Source organism: Solanum lycopersicum, chromosome 10 (genome assembly GCF_036512215.1).
Source record: "Solanum lycopersicum chromosome 10, SLM_r2.1".
NCBI lineage: Eukaryota > Viridiplantae > Streptophyta > Magnoliopsida > Solanales > Solanaceae > Solanum > Solanum lycopersicum.
The window spans coordinates 6390972-6413954 of record NC_090809.1 but is presented as its reverse complement, the minus strand read 5'-3'; the positions used below and the strand labels follow the sequence as shown (position 1 = coordinate 6413954).

The 22983-nt window shown below is 36.1% G+C and overlaps 1 long non-coding RNA gene across 1 annotated transcript; it reads right to left on the bottom strand.

Moving 5' to 3' along the window:
* Positions 1-11418: 11418 nt before the first annotated feature.
* On the bottom strand, positions 11419-13073 carry LOC138338683 (uncharacterized). The gene is made up of 3 exons (XR_011211869.1): positions 12229-13073; positions 11983-12094; positions 11419-11811 (listed from the first exon to the last, which is right to left on the bottom strand). It is a non-coding gene; the product is annotated as an uncharacterized lncRNA (long non-coding RNA).
* Between the last annotated feature and the right edge of the window lie 9910 nt (positions 13074-22983).

Sequence of the window (22983 nt, the reverse complement as noted above, 5' to 3'; positions counted from 1 at the left end):
CTTTTTAAAAGTGATTTCGATTTTTGTATCCCTTGTATTAACATTGAATATGTAGTGTGATCAAAAGAATATTCTTTTAGCTTCATATTCTTGAGGATATCACTTGCTGAATCCAATATGCCATGTCTTCAATTTATGAGCTGGAACAATTCTACATTATATTCAACACTTCATGACTTGTACCATCTCTGTTAATACAACATGTTTTTCAAGAACATAGATCTTCCTAGGCTAAAAAGAGGTAGGCATTATGAACAAGTCAAAGTTGACAGAATTTATTTGATACAAAGTGGATCATCATTCCTAGATCAGTAGGATAAATTATAGTTTACCACAACAGATCGAGACAAACATCAAATCAACTGTTAGCGGAAACGTGAAATTATAGAACAAGGAAGAATAACAATATTTAACGTGGGTCGGATCAAAATGATCCTACGTCCACCAAAGAACAACTGCACCAATATTTATTTCAGTCTACAAAGAATACAAGTGAAATACTATAAGAGAGAGAACTCAAATGCCTTAGAAGGTGAGAAGGCAGGTGAGAAGATGATTTGAAACTAAATTAAGGAGCTACCTATTTATAGGAATAAATTCATTCTATTAATGTCATCCATGACATTACTATATGTCAAAAATGTCAAGGTTAAGAATATGAAACCATTTTATGGTTTTCCTAAACTTCACCTACCAATACTATCTTTGAAACTCTGCTTCTGCCGGAGAAGCACACGAAAAGGAATAAAAGTAAATTCAAATCTCAAGCAGAACCACAAGAAATAAAAACGGAAACACTAAATCCGAAGTAAACATGTCTTTTATTAAACAAAACCTATGTTAAGCTTCACCCAATAAGATTTAAGTTCTCCAATGAAACATAACCAGTGCATTTGCTGGCTAAATCTAGCGGTATATTAGCTTAAATCTTATAATTGCACGTCATCCATCAAAAGCAAGAATGGATGCTAAAGTTAAAATCCATAATGATTCTAGTGATGTGAATAGTATATCATGTTCGATAACTTGACTTATTTTCAATTGGCAAGACCAACTTACATTCACAAGAAATCAACATATTGTGAGTTCACCGAAGAGATCTATCTATACAAAGGTTTTTTTCATTGATTTAAGCCTAAGTGATATTAATGATCAAATGATCATCATCCTTTTTCTGTTGTAAGTCATCGAATTAATAGTTGTATGCATAGAATTTTTTTGCACTTGATAGGAAAACATAAAGCTGATCATGAGGGGAAAAATAGGTTCACTGTGTAGAAAAATAACTTAATCTCTTCAAATTTTAAAGGCATAATCCAATCTGATATCAAGGATATATGGTTATCTCAACGAATGATATTTGTCAGGCTACGAGTGTCCAAATAAAGAGTGTTAGATAATTGAAATGTTCCCTTGCAGAACATAATTGTTATCTCCCATAATGTTTCTGTAAGGCCAAAAAAAATGAAGACTCCAAAAAAGGGAGTTTACATTCAGATGAAAACGTCACACATTATAGGGACTCCAAAGTAGAGTTTAGTATTATTTCATTGTTATTTGTAGTTTTGATGATTTGACAAACCTGGGGACCTTATAAAGGTACCAGTTTCTAAATCGTATGTTGCAGGGCTCTTGCTTGAGTATTGCAGATGAAACTAACTCAGGGACCTAGTAGAGGTACCAGGCTCTCATGATGAGGAGCCAGTTGATTGCCAGCTGGAGACGGTACAGAAAGTAGGTGCACACTTTCCGATGGCGTCAGAAAGTGTGACTCTTCCAGCCAATGGCAAAGAAGTTTGGGAAAGTGACTTACTCATATAAAAGACACTTTCCTAAGCATTTTTGCTTAGTTTTTGCAACTTGATAAAAACTTTTCAAGAACTCTTGCAAAAGCTAACACAAAGCAAAGACAGAATTATTCCAAGAACAATAGCAATATCTGGAGCTTTTCGTTTAGTTGTTTAGGAATACATTCTCTTGTTCTTAAACTGTAAACCATTCCTGAATCTATAAAGGATTTGGTGTGTTGTGTTAAAAGTCTAGGTTGTCCAGGTGGGATAGCTTAGTGGGTAGATTGTTTTCTACTTAGGCTTGTTAAGCAATAGAGGGCTATTGCTTAACTGTAAGATTGATAATTCTTTCTTACGTTTGGTGTAATCGTGTTTTGCTTTTGCTTTTGAATATTAGTGAAAACGATTGAAAATCCTGTGAGACAGGTCGTGGTTTTACTCCCTTAAGCAAGGAGGTTTTCACGTAAAATTATTGTGTTGATTTTACTGCATTTAACTTTCTGGTAATTTTCTGGAGATTAGTAAGGGACCTGGTCCATTATTTGTTAAGTGAAGGCTCATATTCTATCAAGTGGTATCAGAGCAGACACTATCTATTTGGTTAACACCAAGGAAGTAACATTTGCTCTAGAATGGCAGCTCCACTTAACCTGGAAGAAGGTCAGTCATCACACAGACCTCCTCGTTTCAAGGGACATTTCTACAGTTGGTGGAAAGTTAGAATGCATGACTACCTCATGGCTGAAGACAGCGAGTTATGGGATATTGTACTAGATGGACCATTTGTTCCGATGATGGAAGAAAAGGATGGAGAGAAGACCATTACTGTTCCAAAGCCTAGGCAGAAATATGACGAAGCTGACAGGAAAAAGATTGAAAAAGGTTTCAAAGCTAAAACTCTTCTGGTCTGTGGGATAGGACCTGATGAGTACAACAGAGTGTCAGCCTTTGAGTCTGCTAAGGAAATTTGGGATTGCTTGAAGACTGCACATGAAGGAACTGAGCAAGTCAAAGAATCTAAGATTGACATGCTTACCTCACGATATGAGAACTTTAAGATGAAGGAAGGAGAAACAATACATGACATGTTCACCAAGTTTTCTTCCATTACAAATGAACTGCGGAGTCTGGGTGAATCTATAAGCATGAACAAACAAGTCAGGAAAGTGCTTCGAATTCTTCCAAAGTCTTGGGAGAGCAAAGTTGATTCCATTACAGAAGCCAAGGACTTGAAGGTGCTGACTATGGATGCTTTGATTGGTCATCTGAAAACACATGAGATGAATCGAAACTATGACTTGTCAAAGAAGGAAGCCAAGAAGGACAAATCATTGATGCTGAAGTATAAATCAGATGAAGATTCAAGTGATGATGATGATATGGCATATCTCATTAGTAGATTTCAAAAAATTGTGAGGAAAAACAAAATTTATAAAAGAGGAACAAACGGGACTCGAAATGCTGCTCAAGGTGATACTTGCTACAAGTGTGGAAAATCTGGGCACTTCATCAGAGATTGTCCTTTGCTCAAGAATGAAAACAAGGAACATCAAAAACACAGGAGTGACAAAGAAAATAGAAGGAACCTGGTACCTGGTAACAGAGATCGTAAAGCTGCTGCTGATATGGTTATAAAAAGGGCTCTTGCTGCTTGGGGGATTCTTCAAGTGATTCAGAAGATTCTGATGAGCCAAAAGATGTATCTATGGTTGCTGTGCATGAGGAGGAAACTGTCTTCAATGAAATGTTTGCTCTTATGGCACACAGAGAAAATGAAGAAGAGGACAATCAGGTAACTCTTCTTGACATGAAAAATGACTTGGATAAATATTCTCTTAAAAAATTGAGAACTTTGGCAAAAGTCATGCTAGATTCTGTGATAGAGTTAACATCTGAAAGAGATACCATGAATGCTGAACTTGAAATTTTAACTGAAAACAAAGTTCAATTTGAAGAGACTATGTCAAGAATGGTGTCTCTAGAGTCAAATAACTCTGAATTTAAGAACCAATTGTATCAGATTACTGAAGAAGCTGAAAAACTGAATGGAAAGTCAAATAGTTTGCAAGCTGAAATTCAAGAAAAATTGAAAAACTCTGAGACAAATTTTAGTCTGTCAATTGAAAAGAGTAACAAATTAGAACAAGATATTGTGAAACTTAAGGAAGAACTTGAAAAATCTCTTAAGTGGACCAAATCCTCAAAGTTGCTGTCAAATGCGACAAATCAGAGTAATTTCAATAAGAAAGGACTAGGAAGTCTGAACATAAGTCCTCCTTATAATCCTCACAGTAAGTATGTGTTTGTGTCTGACAATCTCCTGTGTCTTCATTGTGGTAAGATTGGACATTTGAAGAATGAGTGTGTTAGCTGGAGAAACCGTGTGAAAGGTACTCTAATTATGCTGAAAGACAAAATGTATCAAAAGAGAGACCTGGTCCTATAGAGCCTGTCTCAACTCACAGATTCTCAAAGAAAAAATCTGTTACTGCTCCTATGTTTTTTGCTAGAAAGCTTCAAAATCTACCATATTGGGCCAAGTAAAATCTGGTCATTCCTTGTCTGCCTACTGGGAACTCAAGTTGAAATGGGTTCCCAAGCTTAACAAGTGATTTTTGGTGCAGGCGAGTGAGAGGAGCAGCAGTCAATATTGGTATATGGATAGTGGTTGCTCTAAACATATGACTGGTGATGTAAAGAACTTCCTCTCACTCAAGACCCTCCAAGGAGGAGGTGTCTCATTTGGTGATGGCAAGAAGGGGTACATTTTGGGAGTTGGCAAAGTAGGAAGATCTCTTGAAGATTCAATTGACAATGTTTACCATGTGGATGGGTTGAAGTGCAGCTTGCTAAGTGTGTCACAAATCTGTGATAAAGGAAATGAGGTCAAGTTTACTTCTGAGAAATGCACTGTGGTGAGTTTAACTACAAACAAAGTAATTCTCACTGCACACAGAAGTAAAAATATGTATGTGGAAAACTTGGAAATCTCTCATGGAGATGACTTAACATGTCTTAGTGCTCAAAATGAAAATGTTGATCTCTGGCATCGTAGGCTGGGACATGTGAGTTCATCTTTATTGAACAAGTTGATTTCTAAGGACCTGGTCCGAGGTTTGCCCAAAATGAAGTTTGCTGAAAATAAAATATGTGAAGCTTGTGTTAAAGGAAAGCAAATCAGATCATCATTTAAGCCCAAGAATCAGGTAACATCATCAAGAACCTTAGAGCTGCTTCATATGGACCTTTGTGGACCCTTGAAGGTTCAAAGCAGAAATGGTAAGAAGTACATTTTGGTAATTGTTGATGACTATTCAAGATACACCTGGACGAGATTCTTGAGATCAAAGGCAGATACAACTGATGAGCTGGTGGTATTCTTCAAAATGATTCAAACCAAATTGAATCAAGTTGTTTGCAGCATTCGATCTGATCATGGGACAGAGTTTGAAAACTCAACACTGGATAGATTCTGTATGGAAAATGGTACAAGCCACAATTTCTCTGCTCCAAGAACTCCTCAACAAAATGGAGTAGTGGAAAGAAAGAACAGAACCTTGGTGAACATTGCCAGAACTATGATTATTGAATCAAATCTTCCTCAAAGTTTCAAGTCTGAAGCTGTTAACACAGCATGTCATGTTACCAACAGGTGTCTAATAAGAGCTGTGCTGAATAAGACTCCATACGAACTGCTCAACAACAGGAAGCCACTACTGAGCTATCTTAGAGCATTTGGATGCAGATGTTTTGTGCTAAATAATGAGAAGGATGATCTGGGAAAATTTGATCCCAGAAGTGATGAAGGAGTATTTGTTGGATATTCTTCATCCAGCAAAGCCTACAGAATATTCAACAAACGAACACAATGCATTGAAGAAAGCATTCATGTTGTTTTTGATGAAAATGGAAGCTTGAAGAATGATGGACCAAATGATGATGATGATGTGCTGAAAATGCTCAAATCTAAGAAGATTGAAGGAGATGAAGCTGATGCAGATCAACAACTGAAAAATGATTGTGATGATCAGAATCACAGTCTACCTGAAGAGGATGCTGAGGTTGAACAGGATGACATGGTACCTGGTACTACTCAAAACTTCAGCCAGAGTACATCAGACTCCCCAAAAGATGATGTCACTCTTGATGAAGAAGATCATGCTGATCTGCCATATCAGTCTGCCGCAAAGTCAGGATGGAAGCATAGTTCATCACATCCTCTTGATAATCTCATTACTCCCTTGAATTCTGGAATTCAAACTAGATCAAAAACAAGAAATCTAGTTGCGTTCTGAGCATTCACATCATCCATTGAGCCTAAGAATGTTAAAGAAGCATTAGGTGATGCAGATTGGATCAATTCTATGCAAGAAGAACTCCATCAGTTTGAAAGAAGTAAGGTATGGTATCTGGTTCCTCGACCTGAAGGCAGAACAATAATAGGAACTAGGTGGGTATTCAGTAACAAACTTGATGAAAATGGAGTGATTACTAGAAATAAATCCAGGCTGGTGGTGCAAGGATACAATCAAGAAGAAGGAATTGACTATGATGAGACTTTTGCACCTGTTGCCAGAATGGAAGCTATTAGAATCTTAATAGCTTTTGCTGCTTTTATGGGGTTCAAGCTATATCAAATGGATGTGAAGAGTGCATTTCTGAATGGAGATCTCAAAGAGGAGGTATATGTCAAGAAACCTCCTGGTTTTGAAGATGCAGAGCTACCAAATCATGTGTTCAGATTGAATAAGGCACTACATGGTCTGAAACAAGCTCCAAGAGCATGGTATGAAAGGTTGTTAAAGTTTCTGCTGAAGAATGGTTTCAAAAGAGGCAAGATAGACAATAGTTTGTTCTTATTAAAAAGAGAACAAGAATTGCTTATCATTCAAGTTTATGTGGATGACATAATTTTTGGAGCTACTTCAGAACATCTCTGTGAAGAATTCTCATCACTGATGGGAAGGGAGTTTGAAATGAGTATGATGGGTGAGTTGACATTCTTCCTGGGGCTGCAAATCAAGCAATCATCAAATGAGATTTCAATATGCCAGGAAAAGTATATCAAAGAGCTGCTGAAGAAATTCAATATGTTTGATTCTAAACCTATTGATACTCCTATGGGAACAAATTCCAAGATGATAGTAGAAGAATCTGATCCCCTTGTGAATCAGACAATGTACAGAGGAATCATTGGCTCCTTGTTATATCTGACTGCTAGCAGGCCTGATATTGTGTATAGTATTGGAATGTGTGCCAGGTTTCAAGCATGTCCTCGTGATTCTCACCTGAAGGCTGCAAAACGTATTCTTAGATACTTGAAGAAAACAGGGGACCTGGTTCTCTTCTATCCTGCAGGTGATACTTTTGATTTAGTTGGTTTTGCAGATGCTGATTTTGCAGGTTATCAAGTTGATAGGAAGAACACCTCTGGATTGGATCATTTCCTTGGATCATCACTTATCTCTTGGGGTACCAAGAAGCAGAACTCTGTGGCTCTTTCAACTGCTAAAGCTGAATATGTAGCGACTGCAGCCTGTTGTTCTCAATTGTTATGGATCAGGCAACACTTAGAAGATTTTGGAATCCACATCAAAGTAATTCCTCTTATGTGTGACAATACTAGTGCTGTTAGTATGGGAAAGAACCAAGTCCATCATAAGAGAACAAAACACATTGATGTTAGACATCATTTTTTGAGAGATAATGTTGAGAAGGGAAATATTGTGCTCACATATTGTCCAACGGAGGAACAGATTTCATACATTTTCACCAAGGCTCTCAGCAAGGATCAATTTGAGAGGAATCGGTTAAAGTTGGGGATGTTGATCTCCAAGTGATGCTTTTAGCCTCCAACAGTGGAACTCCCTTGATGGCTAAAATTGCAATGCAGGTATCCTTTGTGTGAATTTTTAAATATCTGAACAAGATCTCTTTTTGTATCTTTAAATAGGTATACTCTCAGTAGGGACCTGCTCAGCAAAAGAAGAGACTAGAACAATTAAGGAATGAAGTTAAACTCTATCATGGTACCTGGTACCTGTCCAGGTTAGCATTTTTACATTAAATTTAAACTGAAAAAATTTGACCTTTGAAAATGCCACGTGTCAGTCATCGGTTACTCTGACCGATCAGTCCAATTGTTTCTCCCTCAAACGATGCATCAAATCAAGGACCTGGCACCCTTTCACTTCTTAAAAATGCCTTTTTCTTTTTGGAACTCTCATCCGTCTCTTAACTTTATCTCTCTCTTTTTATCAAAAGGCTTATCAAATTCAAAGGCAAAATCTGTCTTCTTCTTCCTCTTTTTGCTTTTCAATGAAACCTTCCAGTATCACAAACATGTCTTCCTCTTCATCTTCTTCTAAGCAAATGTTGGATGCCCTTAGTGAAATTGAGCCCCTTGCATTCTATTCTCCAACAACTGCTCAAGCCAGACTTCCTCCCCCACCCAGTCCTCCACAAAATACTCCTGATAAACCTTTCTTCTCCATCGATCTAAACACTTCTGCGTGCCCACTGGACCTGGTCCATTTGAAGACATGTTGTCTGACAACATGTTTGAAGGAGATCTACCAAAACATAGGGCTTCTGAGTCTAATATACTGGCAGCGAGTGAGGAACTCGTGATTGAAAGCCTGACAATGATGCGAGAAGAGGCCAAAGCAGAACACATTGATTCCCTGGAAAGAGAAGAGGTAAGGCCTTCTCAACCCATTTTCGATAAAACCCCCGACTTAGGGAAGTACTCTTCTTCCTCTTCATCTGACTCTGCAAGTGAGGAAGAACCATTAAAATGGAAGGTTGAGAGTCGAAAAGGGAAGGAAAAGGTCGTGGAGGAGGCTCCTAGGAGACGACCTAATACAAGGTCTGCTGCACAAAAATTGATGGTAGATGCCTTGAAGGCAAGTGCACGCTCTGCTATTGCAGTCAGAAGTGCACGAACCTTCAAGGTATCAAATTTTTGAATACCTGAAGAGAAATTGGTTGAGTTGTCGGAAGAAGAGGTTGAAAAGAAAAATAACAAGAAGAAGTCAGAAAAGAAAAGGGAAAGGGTTACAAGGAAGGTTGAAAAGTCACAGTCAAAAGGGAAGAGATTTGAGAAAAAGAGAAAGCGGACACAGGGACCTGGTCCTCAAGCCAGGAAAGTTGAGAATGTCAACTTGCAGGAAGTAGTTGACAGTCTGAGGAAACAAGCAGTTCTCGCCAGAAGAGTTTTTGATATGGGGATTATAACTCTTCCTGGCATGGATTCTCTGCATGACATGGTGGAGATCCAATCTTGGATGCACCTGTTTGACAAGAAATTCCCTATCCTCCATGAAGAAGAGGTTCGTGAATTCTATTACAATGTTCAATTCATGGAAGATGGGAGTCTCCTCACACGGGTAAACAATATTGCCATTTCTTTGGATGAGAAGGTGTTGGGCAAAATCCTCAGAGTGCCTACAGAGGACACCCGGTCTGTGCTGAGCAAAACTTGCTCTTCAGAATTTGCCTCTATAATTTCTAAGACTCCCACAACTAAGGTTGCTGGGATCTATAAGAAAATTATGAAGAGTGAGTATCAGCTGGTATTTGAGTTCGTCAACAAGGTGGTCCTTCCTCGCACAGAAAAGAGGACACTTGCTAATGTTGCTGACCTGTACGTGATGGAGATGCTATGCAGCTTTAAATCTCTGAGCCTTCCTAGTCTAATGATTGAGCACATTCACAAAACCGTCATTGATAGGAAAGGAGTACATGAAATGGGGTATGGATACTTTCTCACTGAAGTATTCAAGCATTTTCATATTCCTCTCAGTGTTGGAAAGGTTGGGACAGTTAAACAAACTATCTCTGAGCATACCTTGTTTGAATGTGAATGTATTGAACGCAGAGGTTTACCAAAAAGCAAGATGGCTCAACTTCTTGAGGACCTGGATCAGCTTAAGGATGAGATTGAAGAACTCACTGTGCGTTTGAGTGGTAAAGAGGCTGAAATTGCTGTACTCAAAGCAGATCTGCTTAATGCACAGAGTGAGGGACCTGGTTCTTCAGTTGCACAAGATTTGGAGAAAGAGAACAATGAGTTGAAGGCGCAGATAACTGCGCTGCAAGAAAAGGCCATCAAGGATAATGATGCTGCCAATGCACGACTCACTCTCGTTATCCAGTCCCTATCTCAAACTCCCCCCTCTTCCTAAACTGTCAATCACTCCTTCCTTGTGTAATTTTTTGTTGTGTGGCTGATCATCGTGTTGATGAATTTTTAGTTTATTTTTAATGTATTTATGTTGAAATGGCATGTTGGTTACTTTATTCCTTTGTTGTTCTTCCTATGTTCTCTTGCGAATGCTCTTCCTCTACTATTTGATTGCTTGTTAAGCTTTGGTCTTGTTTGGTGTTTATGCTCACATCACTGGTTTACTGCGTTTCTTTTTTATGATGCCAAAAGGGGGAAGTAAAACTGTGTGTAACTAAATGATATTTTAGTGAGAGGGAACAAACAGTGAGGGGGAATGTAGTGAGGGGGAATATAAAAAGGGGGAACAAAGTTGAAAGGATATTAAATCATGGTTTCAGTGTTTGTCATCATCAAAAAGGGGGAAAATGTTATTTGTAGTTTTGATGATTTGACAAACCTGGGGACCTTGTAAAGGTACCAGTTTCTAAATCGTATGTTGCAGGGCTCTTGCTTGAGTATTGCAGATGAAACTAACTCAGGGACCTAGTAGAGGTACCAGGCTCTCATGATGAGGAGCCAGTTGATTGCCAGCTGGAGACGGTACAGAAAGTAGGTGCACACTTCCCGATGGCGTCAGAAAGTGTGATTCTTCCAGCCAATGGCAAAGAAGTTTGGGAAAGTGACGTACTCATATAAAAGGCACTTTCCTAAACATTTTTGCTTAGTTTTTGCAACTTGATAAAAACTTTTCAAGAACTCTTGCAAAAGCTAACACAAAGCAAAGGCAGAATTATTCTAAGAACAATAGCAATATTTGGAGCTTTTCGTTTAGTTGTTTAGGAATATATTCTCTTATTCTTAAACTGTAAACCATTCCTGAATCTATAAAGGATTTGGTATGTTGTATTAAAAGTCTAGGTTGTCCAGGTGGGATAGCTTAGTGGGTAGATTGTTTTCTACTTAGTCTTGTTAAGCAATAGAGGGCTATTGCTTAACTGTAAGATTGATAATTTTTTCTTACGTTTGGTGTAATCGTGTTTTACTTTTGCTTTTGAAGATTAGTGAAAACGATTGAAAATCCTGTGAGACAGGTCGTGGTTTTACTCCCTTAAGCAAGGAGGTTTCCACGTAAAATCATTGTGTTGATTTTACTGCATTTAACTTTCTGGTAATTTTCTGGAGAGTAGTAAGGGACCTGGTCCATTACTTGTTAAGTGAAGGCTCATATTCTATCATTCATGATATTATATAAGCATGTAGTCGACTTTATCCATCGTATAATGTATTATAATCTAAGATTACCAAATTGATCTTAAGCATCATATCTTATCCTTACATGATCATTTTTTCAATTACACAAATTTAATTATTAGGATCATGCAACAATCATCGTGTTAATTTATTGCTTCACACTATCTGATGAAAAATTCTAAACCATATTCAACTAAAATAAATATCCAATTCACTACAAAAACTTAATTTATTGGTGAAGTGTTCTCTAACTTGTGTTCGAATACTATAGTTGCAACATTTATTTAATCCAAAAACAACTTTTCAATACAAATACAACACCAAAATGGGTAACTGTCTATTATCAATACACAAACTCGAGAACTGAAAATTCTTTCAACATCAATTTGAAGCATCTGAAAGAATGTGGAATTATACCTGAAGGCTTGGAAATTGGAGAACACGAAATCAATCTTTTTGTTTAATTTGACCTGCTTATTATTCTGGGCTTGGAAGCAGTCATCCTTTGAGGAAAGCGTAATAGCTCACTGGTTAGATATGATGAATCTGCTTTAGTTTTCTTACAACTTAGCATAGGTTCCTTGTACGACACATGTTCTTTCTCTGCAAATTGAACTTACAATTGTCATGTCAATTATGTGATCATTTTATTGGATATCTGTTGATTCTAAACGGAATAATTTTTTTATGACTGAACTGATGTATAGATCAAATGACTTATCGATAAATTCGAATTCACAAAAAATCACATAGAAGGACCTTTTTGTGTCTTACCGTTTCATGTGTTCCTTTATGTGACTTCCCCTTCCATTTTGGTTGTCTCTCTTATCCCACTTTTCGTTTTGTTATCCTTCTGTTTTCATTAGAATTATTATCCATGCTCAATCTGGAGAGTAGTTGACCGCCATATTACTTAATTTTGAAACAAAAGAACTCAGAGAACAGTAACTCCTTAATGTAAGGATATATTTAATGCTATTTATGAAATTCAATAATAAAAATAAATAGTAAAAAAATTACTTTATCTTGGATCTTGGGCAGATAGCGAAAATCGAACTTGCATCTTCTCCTTGGCAAAGAGAAATTTTACAATTCAACCATATCCGCATTTTTTTTGTTCTTGATACACAATATGTACCCACATATATGATATATAATTGGATCTTACTTGTGCAGTGTCGGGACACATATTCTCTTCGGGACAATTCCAATAATTTTGTTCATTATATCTTTTTATTCAAGAAGTTTGACCCCCCTCTAATTTTTTTGTTTTCTTTATTTGATTTTGATTTTCTTTGGGGACTTAGATTCAAATTTAATGTGTCTCCCAATCGAAAAAAATTAGGGTGGTCATTTTGGTTTTGGGACTGCGACGAATAGTTTCAAGAGATGAGAGAATTAAGGATACCCACCAGAAAGACTAATCCAATCCATAAGGAGGTACCAGAAAATACAACATTTTTGTTACTTGACCGGCCATCAGGAGAAGCAAATACAACGGGTACGCTAATCATTAAGATTAATGAAGTAGCAATTAATGCAAAAACAACCAATTGTAAAGCAAGAGTCATGCTTTTAATCCTCCAAGATACCAACAAATGAACTATATACCATTTGATCCCTCTATCAGCCAAAAAATATTAATAGTGATAAAATATGTCATAGAGGGATTTTACTTTATCATGAATTCATTGATTCTATATGACTTATTACTACTCCCCCTTTCGCACTTTATTCGTACTTGGAGTGGGGTGGGGGGAAATGGAATTTTCTTTTTTATTTCAAAAATGGACATGCTAGATCATATATATCTATATTGATAGATAGATCGACCGATGGATTTGCACCTGAGATCTTTCTAAATACTGAGGGTATCCACCCCTATAGCCATGTTCTATTCGGAGTTTAGGAGAGATGGCTAAGTGGTTGATAGCCCTGGTTTTGAAAATCGGTATAATTTTGAACAAAGAACTATCGAGGGTTCGAATCCATTTCTCTCCTTTTTTGCTAATTGAATAGATTTTTTTATTTAGTGGTTTTTCCCGATCTTCTATTTGAAAGAAAAGAGAATGGCTCGGCTATCCCACCTAGCCAAGCCAGAAAAATAGATTAGATATAAATTACATAAAATAAATGAGTAAAAAAAAAAGAAAAAAGGAATACTTAAGTTGATTCCAAGATGTATGATTGAATCAAAGTAATTTGTACTTCATTCAAGAATTGGATCTCCTGTCTCATCAATTAAAAGGGGTCATGGAAAGAACAGGTTTAAAGTTGCGATGAATTCCTTTTTAAAATCCTGCTACAGTTGCACGAGCCCTTCTTGCATGCCACAAATGACCTACAAAGAAAAGAATCCTAGATTAAAATGAGAGGAAGCTAACCAACTTCTAGGAGAAACATAATTGACTACATTGATCTCGTTAGCTACACCACCCACGGAATTCAAAGAACCTAAAGGAGCATGAGTCATATATTTTGTGGAACGCCGTTCCTGCAAAGGTTGTCTGTCTTTTTACAACCTACTCAAGTCTAACCCATTTAGACCCCTTAGAGTCTCTAACCATGGAGCACGCAGATCCCAAAAACGCGTAGTTTCTCCTTAAAAAATGACTTCTCCGGTTGGAGAACGCATTAGATATTTACCTGAACCAGTAGATCCTTGAGAGGATCCCACGTTAGCCCCAAGACGTTGGTCTCTAACTAGAAAAGTAAATGCTTGAGCTTGAGAAGCTTCTGGTCTAGTAGGCCCGTAAAATTCACTAGGATAAGCGGCATTATTGAACTAGACAAAACAACAACAATGAAACCAAAGACGCCTAAGCCCCTGAACTATAAGATAAGTAAGTCTCTCCAGACCATACAAGTGCGCATCGAGCCCATGCGAAGGGTTTGGTTAAGATATGCCAGATTTCACCAAGTATACAAATGGAACCTAACCATACATGTCCTTCGATTAAATCTTCTAAATCGTCCACACTAACAATCCAGCCTTCTCCTCCAAAAGGGGATTTTAATAAATAACCAAATATCATACTCGGGCTAAGGGACAAGTTGGTAATTTTTCTTACATCTCCCCCTCCCAGAGCCCAGGTATCATATATGCCCCCAAATAAAGAGTCTTAAATACTAAAAAAAAGCACCTATACCTAACAATATTAAGTGAATACCTAAAATTGTGGTCATTTTATTTTGATCTTTCTAGACATAACCAAAGAAGGGAAAAGATTCTTCAAGTGTATCAGGTCCCAGAAGTGCATGATAAAAGCCTCCAAAGCCCAATACTGCAGAAGTAAAAAATCGATGAGATTATGGAAGTAAATATATCTTGCATTTATTGATACTGCACTATTTATTCTAGTTCCTACCGATTTTCTACTTATCATTTATGTAAAAACAGCTAGTCAGAACGATTAATTATTAACTAATTTGAATGAGACTTGACTTCTGAGTTCTTAGCCAAAATTGACGAAATAAAATGAAAAAGATTCCAATTTTATGTCTTAAATTAAATGGGTGGACTAGAATCGGCAGTATTCTAATAGATAGATAGTATGGTAGAAAGATTCATCTATTTCTTTCTACCATACCATTTATTTGTTATATCTATTTGTTCTGATCAATCTGACTTACTCCTATGTCTTATAGTTTGAATTACTATATTTTTTTATTTCCAATATGAATCTCAGTATCTATTGAGAAAATCAAATCAATGAAGCAAAAAACGATAGATATAGGCATATTCAAAAAATCACGTACTAATATTTTTTTTTAACATTCTCAAGAAGTAAACCATTGACAGTAGTTCCACGGGCATCGAAAAGGAAGAGTAAACCTCACTGATTCTTAAGGCCTAAACCATGATATGAAATAAGTCGATAAAGTCTAAACCCAATTTCCAAAATTCGAAAGGAAAATGTGCAATATGTGACTCACCTGACGATCTTATTATAAATAGTATCACGTTAGACATCCACTATATTTATATCCTTTATTTCTCATACAAAGTGTGTATACACTTAACAAAACCACTTTTTCTTTGAACAATAAAGAGAGAACCAAATAAAAAAAGGGTCTGGCCCTTCTCAGTATCACCTAGGAAGTTGATTGGAATAGAAAATTTAGTAGGAATTAGGTTCGAATAAATTTCATGGGATCTTTTTCCTTTCAAACTACAAACATGAGAATCGTTGAAATAGATCTGTGATTGAAAGAGGCTGATTCCTATAATACATTACTTCAGTCAAGTCCAATGGAATTTCAAAATGAAGATATTTTTATTTTGTTCCAAACGTGTTGCAGAACCATCTAGAAAGCAATTGATATTGATACAGTTTGCTTCCTTATCTCAATTATTAGAACCCCTAGAGTCCACTTTTTCCCCACACTACGAGTGAAAGGGAAAAAGTAAAGACTACCATTAAAGCAGCCCAAGCAAGACTTACTATATCCATATGAATTATGTCCCCTATCTCTATAAATATAAAGGAATCGTTCCATTATTCCTCACTAATAATAGTAGAATCAATGGGGCAGAGTCAAAAAGAATGAAGACTATTAGTAAACCAATCCAATAAATTCGCTCATTTTATAAGAAATTTCTATATGATTTATAATCGGAAAAGATTAAACTAAGCAAAATCCGCTGTAACACCTCAAGGGAATGTTACTAATGGAACATGTAGGAATAATAGGTCCTATTCTTTTTTTGTTGACCCTCATTTGAATTGATTGGATGCTTGAGCACTGAGATATTTTTATGAGTTCCTCGTATATAATAAAGTATCTTCCGTCCCCTTCCACAACTATTTCGATTCCTATCAAGCTCTCCAAGGTCCAGTCATTATACAATAATAGTAGAAAATTTTGATTTGTAGTAGAAGGTAATTTTTAAGTCTTGATAGCCCCTCGAGCATTCAAATATTTACTTGAAAGTTAAGCCCAAATATGCAATGTAAGGATATTTACAATTTTTTCTAAAAACACCCAGACCAAAACAAGTATCAATAGTCTGCTTTCTCTGCTTCTGCTGGAGAATCATTCGGCGGGTTATATCAACAAAAGAAAAATAGAGTTTTCCAGTTTTTTGTTGATCAGGCGACACCCAAATTTGAACTGGGGAAAAAAGATTTGCAGTCCTCTGCCTTACCACTTGGCCATGTCGCCACAATGATACAATACAAAATAGATGAAAACTTTCCTAGATTATTGAACTGCTTTTTTTATTGTACTTGCACCTTGAGTTCTGTTTTTCTTAATTTTTCCTAAAAGTCAAAGAAATCCTAATCCTTCTTCCCTTTTGATTGGGTTTGATTCATCCTTTCTCTTATCTTTCTATTGAAAAATCAAATGTGGATTTTCATTCGCAAAATACAAAATTTAACTTTCTGAAAATAGGACCCAATAACTATTGTCTTAGAATGCATGTATGATTCTTGGATTTGAATCTCCCAATTTTGGTTTCCTAATGACATAAGAATATACAAGTTGATACATGATATATAACCAATCAGTTCAGTATGGATTTTTGCAATCAAAAAATCCTTCTCAATTTTAATTATTAATAATAATTATAACAACAATTATCAGTATATGTAAATCCCCCAAGATAAATTGTTAGACGGATATATATTATTTATATATGTTCCCGATATAGAATTATGAGATATCAGGAAAGTATCATACTTCAATTTGAATTTTGAATTTAATAGAAAATTGAAATTATGTTTTTGGAGAGCACAACCTGTGTTGCCCGATTAGAACATAAAACGACAATAAAAACAATAAAAGAGAAGAAAGACAAATATTATAGATACCTCCACACGTGTTTAAGCCATACAAACCTTCTTTTCTTATCCACTTCACAATTATATTCTACTCAAAAATCCATAAACAAAATATCTCTCTTCTCTGCATATCATTTTTTGAACAATGAAATCATAACATAAAGGGGGGTTAAATTCTAAAAAATCGATTCTAATTCTATATATTCTTTCTGATTTTTATGCCTTTATCTCAGCAAAATAATCAAATGTCCAATCATTTATTTTTCTGGTATTCAAGCAGGTTGGAATATGTATTATCATAATAATGGTAGACTTGGAATCATTTTTCTTTTTATATTCTATACAAAATCCTATAACTTCATTAATAAGTCTAAGTAGTAGAAGTAGGTTCATAGGGATGTTTTATCAATTTCTTTCCATTTATTTGTTGAAAATTCCAATTCAATTCAATTTAAGTAGAAAATTCTCTTTCTTCCTCCGTTCATATGTATTTCATACATTTCAGATATGGAGTTGGGTAAAATTTCATGAGATTCGGTAAATAAAATAGAAATGTCATCATTGCCAGATCATTTATCTAGTCTATCTAATTAGATAAAGAATGAACCAATAGTGGGATTATTTGCTAAATGGGAAATTTAAAATGCTTGGGGATGGAAATAAGGGAATATCTACAATACCTGAATTTAATCAAATACAATTTGAAGGATTTTGTAGGTTCATTGATCAAGGTTTGACGGAAGAACTTTATAAGTTTCCAAAAATTGAAGATATAGATCAATAAATTGAATTTCAATTATTTGTGGAAACATATCAATTGGTCGAACCCTTGATAAAGGAAAGAGATGTTGTGTATGAATCACTCACATGTTCTTCTGAATTATATGTATCCGCAGGATTAATTTGAAAAAACAGTAGGGATATGCAAGAACAAACAATTTTTATCGGAAACATTCCTCTAATGAATTCCCTGGGAACTTCTATAGTCAATGGACTATATAGAATTGTGATCAATCAAATATTGCAAAGTCCCGGTATTTATTACCGATCAGAATTGGACCATAACGAAATTTCTGTCTATACCGGTACCATAATATCATATTGGGGAGGAAGATCAGAAATAGAAATTGATAGAAAAGCAAGGATATAGGTTCGTGTAAGTAGGAAACAAAAAATATCTATTCTAGTTCTATCATCAGCTATGGGTTTAAATCTAAGAGAAATTCTAGAGAATGTTTGTTATCCTAAAATTATTTTTTTCTGAATGATAAGGAGAGAGAAAAAATTGGGTCAAAAGAAAATTCCATTTTGGAGTTTTATCAACAAATTTCTTGTGTAGGTGGTGATCCGGTATTTTTCTGAATCCTATTGTAAGGAATTACAAAAGAAATTCTTTCAACAAAGATGTGAATTAGGAAGGATTGGTCGACGAAATATGAACCGAAAACTGAACCTTGATATACCCCAGAACAATATATTATTGTTACCACGAGATATATTGGCAGCCGCCGATCATTTGATTGGACTGAAATTTGGAATGGGTGCACTTGACGATATGAATCATTTGAAAAATAAACATATTCGTTCTGTAGTAAATCTTTTACAAGATCAATTTGGATTGGCTCTGGTTCGTTTAGAAAATATGGTTCGGGGGACTATATGTGGAGCAATTCGGCATAAATTGATACCGACACCTCAGAATTTAGTAAAATGTGGGCCTAACCCTTGTGGATGTGATAATACATCTAATAAATTATTCCACCGAACGTAATCCCCTTTGGATGCAGGAATAGCAACATGGACTAAACCCTGTCCAAGCCAAGGAACTTACTCCTAAGAGTCCTGACAAATGGTGATTCAGACGAGATTCGGCATTTTTGAACCAGTAATATGATCGGTTTCCATTTCGATTGTAGGTGTAACCAACCTACTATTAAGGATATGGAAGAAAGAAATAATACAAAAAGAGCGTCAGTATAAAGATTTTCATTAGGGCATAAACCGATTGTATGCCACCACTAATAAAAACCAGAATAAGTGATATTCATTGGGCCAAGAGCACCACCTCGAGTAAAAGCTTCCACGGCCGGTTGACCAAAATGAGGATCCTAAATTGCACGAGCAATAGGTCTTACATGTAAAGGGTCCTGCACCCACGACTCAAAATTTCCTTGCCGATCTATATGAAACAGATCTCTGAAAGTCCACAGAAAAATTATTGCTAATTGACTGAAATGAGAAGCAAAAATATTCTGATAAAGACGTTCCTCAGTAATATCATCATGACTCTCGAAGTCATGTGTGGTAGAAATACCAAACCAAATACGACAAGTAGTGGGGTCTTGAGTTAAGCCTTGGCTAAACCTTGGAAATCGTAATGACATAATGCTTTTCAAATCCTCCTAGCCATCATCGTACTGCAACAATTCTTGCTAAGAAGAATGCTCATGTTGTGGCAATTCCACCCAGAAGGTAATGGGTTACTCCTACAGCGTGTCCTTTTATAATGCTCAAGGCTCTCGGCTGAGTAGTAGGAGAAACCTTTAATTTATTATGAGCCCAAACGATGGATTCAATAAGTTCTTGCCAATAACCACGTTAGCTGAATATAAACATTAAACTAAAAGTCCAGACAAAATGAGCACCTATGAAAAAAGGCCATATGCAGATAATAAAGATTCATAAGACTGAATTACCTAGGATGCCTCTGCCCATAAGAAATCGTGGAGCCACCCATTAATAGTAATAGAACTCTGCGCAAAGTTTCCTCCCGTGATATGAGTTACTACCCCTTGATCACTTACACTGCCTTAAAAATCTGACTGCATTTTCTAGCTGAAATGGAATATTACTATGGAAATTGAATTGTACAACCAGAATAGCCCTAAGAAGACGTGATCCCAGGCCGATACTTGACATATACCCCATCTTCCAGGTTCATCACAAGGAAAACGAAAACCAAGATTTGCTTTATCCGGTATCAAATGAGAATTGCGAGCAAATAACACACCTTTCAAGAGTATCAATACTGTCACATGAATCGTAAATGCATGAATGTGATGTACCAAGAAATTAGCGATTCCTAATGGAATAGGCAACAAAGCCACCTTGCCACCCACTGCCATTTAATCACCAGCCCCCAAGTTAAACTATTGCTTGCTGTTGCACTAGGAGCTGTTGCACCAGGTGCTAAAGCATGGGTGTTTTGTATCCATTGAGCAAAAACGAGTTGTAATTGTATAGCGGAATCTGAAAACATATCTTGAGGACGCCCTAAAGCGCTCATGGTATCATTATGAATATACAAACCAAAACTATGAAAGCCTGGAAATATACATGCTCAGTTGAGATGGGATATGATTGCATCACGATGCCTAAGGACACGATCTAATAGATCGATGTATTGAGTAGTTGGATCATAATATCTTACCATAAAAATGGTTGCATGCGCGGCAGCACCAACTATGAGAAATCCACCAATCCACATGTGATGTGTGAACAATGACAGTTGTGTACCATAGTCAGTAGCTAGATACGGATAAGGGGGCATGAAATAGATATGATGAGCTACAACAACGGTTAAAGAGCATAACATAGCTAAGTTAAGAATAATTGAGCATGCTGTGACATTGTTAGGATCTCATATAGGCCTTTATGGCCCTGACCTGTAAATGGACCTTTATGGGATTCTAAAATATCTTTTAGTCCATGACCAATACCCCAGTCGGTCCTATACATGTGACCCGCTATCAGGAAAAGAATTGCAATAGCTAAATAGTGATGGACAATATCTTTAGGATCTACTCCAACATTTAGAAATTGGTTAATCGGTAAAGAGACATGTACTTGATGCCCCGCCAAAGAGAGAGACCCCAAGTCCTAGTAGCCCTACCAAATGGTGATTCAACATAGATTCTACATTCTGAAACCAAGCCAATTTTAGCGCTGCTTTACGATAATGAAACCAACCAGCAAAAAGCATTAACGCTGCAAACACCAATGCCCCAATTGTTGTACAACAGAGTTGTAATTCACTAGTTATTCCAGATGCTCGCCAAAGCTGAAAAAAACTAGAGGTTATTTGTATTCCTCGAAAACCCCCGCCTACGTCACCATTTAATATTTTTTGGATCACTTAGCCATGCTTCATAATTAGAAAAACTAGCATCGTGGAAATACATGCCGCTCAGCCAAAGAAAGATGACGGAGAGTTCACCGAAATGTGCACTAAATACTTTTTGAGAGATCTCTTCCAAATCACTGGTACGGCTATCGAAATCGTGAGCATCAGCATGTAGGTTCCAGACCCAAATGGTAGTATCAGGCCCTTTAGCTATTGTTCTTGAGAAATGACCCGGTCTGGCCCATTCCTCGAAAGAAGTTTTTAGGGGATACCTATCGACCAAAATTTTAACTTCTGGTTCCTGCGAACGAATTATCATTGAGTCCTCCTCTTTCCGGACAACACATACAAAGAGACTCCCCAACAGTCAAATAATAGTGAACCTTAGAGATAGAGAGATACTTCTATAATTAGTTCGTTTCTCTTCTATTTTTCTATCTCCTATCTATTTTCTTTAGTTATTTACTAGAGCAATTATGATCTGGAAGTCGATCCGGGGCAAGTGTTCGGATCTATTATGATATAGCCTTGAGGCTCTCAACTGACCTTTTAACCTTTTAAAAATCTTTTTGGGCTTTGGATTGATCCAAAAATGACTTTTTTGTGCAACCTAGTGTATATTCATATAATTTATTAAATGGAGGGAGCTCTTAATTTTTTACCTAGAAGATTTTAATAACTCTAACTCTATCCCAAATCACGCGAGTAGGTATTAGACATTACTAAGAGACATACCCGGTATATATATATATATATATATATATATATATATATATATATATATATATTTAGTGATTCGAAGGTTTCTTTTATTAGTTTTAATAATAATTTTGTTTAATTTAATAAAAGAAGTCTATTTTGTACTCTATCTGTGTATCCTTTTTTATTCCTAATAAATAGAAAATGAAATAGAAGTGAAAAGAAGGCTTAGAGGGGAGACAATGAAATTATGTGATTGGGTCTTCCAAAAGCAAAGGAATAATCCATTTTTTCGTTAACTGATCTGATGGGTCCAACAAACAATTAATTATAACAAATATCTAAATTCTAAATAAAAAATAAAATACTACACTAAGATTCTTAATAAAGGATAATAAATAACGGGGTCCTCTTTTATTTGAAATGTCTCGTGATCTTCAACCAATTACGCGTTTCAATATAATTACCGGGAGTAAGTGCTATAGCCTGTTTCCAATACTCAGCGGCTTGATCGAACCAAGACTCTGCAATTTAAGAATCTCCCTGTTGAATGTCCTGTTCTCCCCCTGCCGGAATAGGTAGTTCAATTCCTTCCCTTAGACCGTACTTGAGAATTTCTTACCTCATACTGCTCAGAAGTCAATTCTTTTGGTGTCCCATTTGATCTATGCCATATCTAATAAAATCTAATCAGATTTCTCATGGATCTTTCCCAGTTTTAAGGTTAACCAAAAGAAAAATAGGTTAATTACATGAGTTTCAAACTGAAATTTGGATGAATAATCCGTTTAATTAGTTTTATCTTTTTTCCCACCTTCAGAAGAATAAAGCATAGTCATTTCTACTAGTGTTAGAATTTTCTGAAAGGGAACTATCTCGGTTTCATAGATAAATTTATATAGAATCTTTGAAAAAGACTTTCTTTCATAAGAAAGAAAATACTTACTATCTTTGGCATCTGATCCTACACCGCTGCTCAAGATTTTAGTGGATTGAATCTATTACATAAGTTAATTCCTAATCTTTATCTCACATCATGAGATAAGTACGCAGTTATTATTGTATCGGTCCAAAACCTCGCTAATTGATCTTTACGGTGCTTCCTCTATCTCTCTCAATTAAAGCTTTATATCCATAGAAAAAAGTTGCTACACATTTTTATTTTTT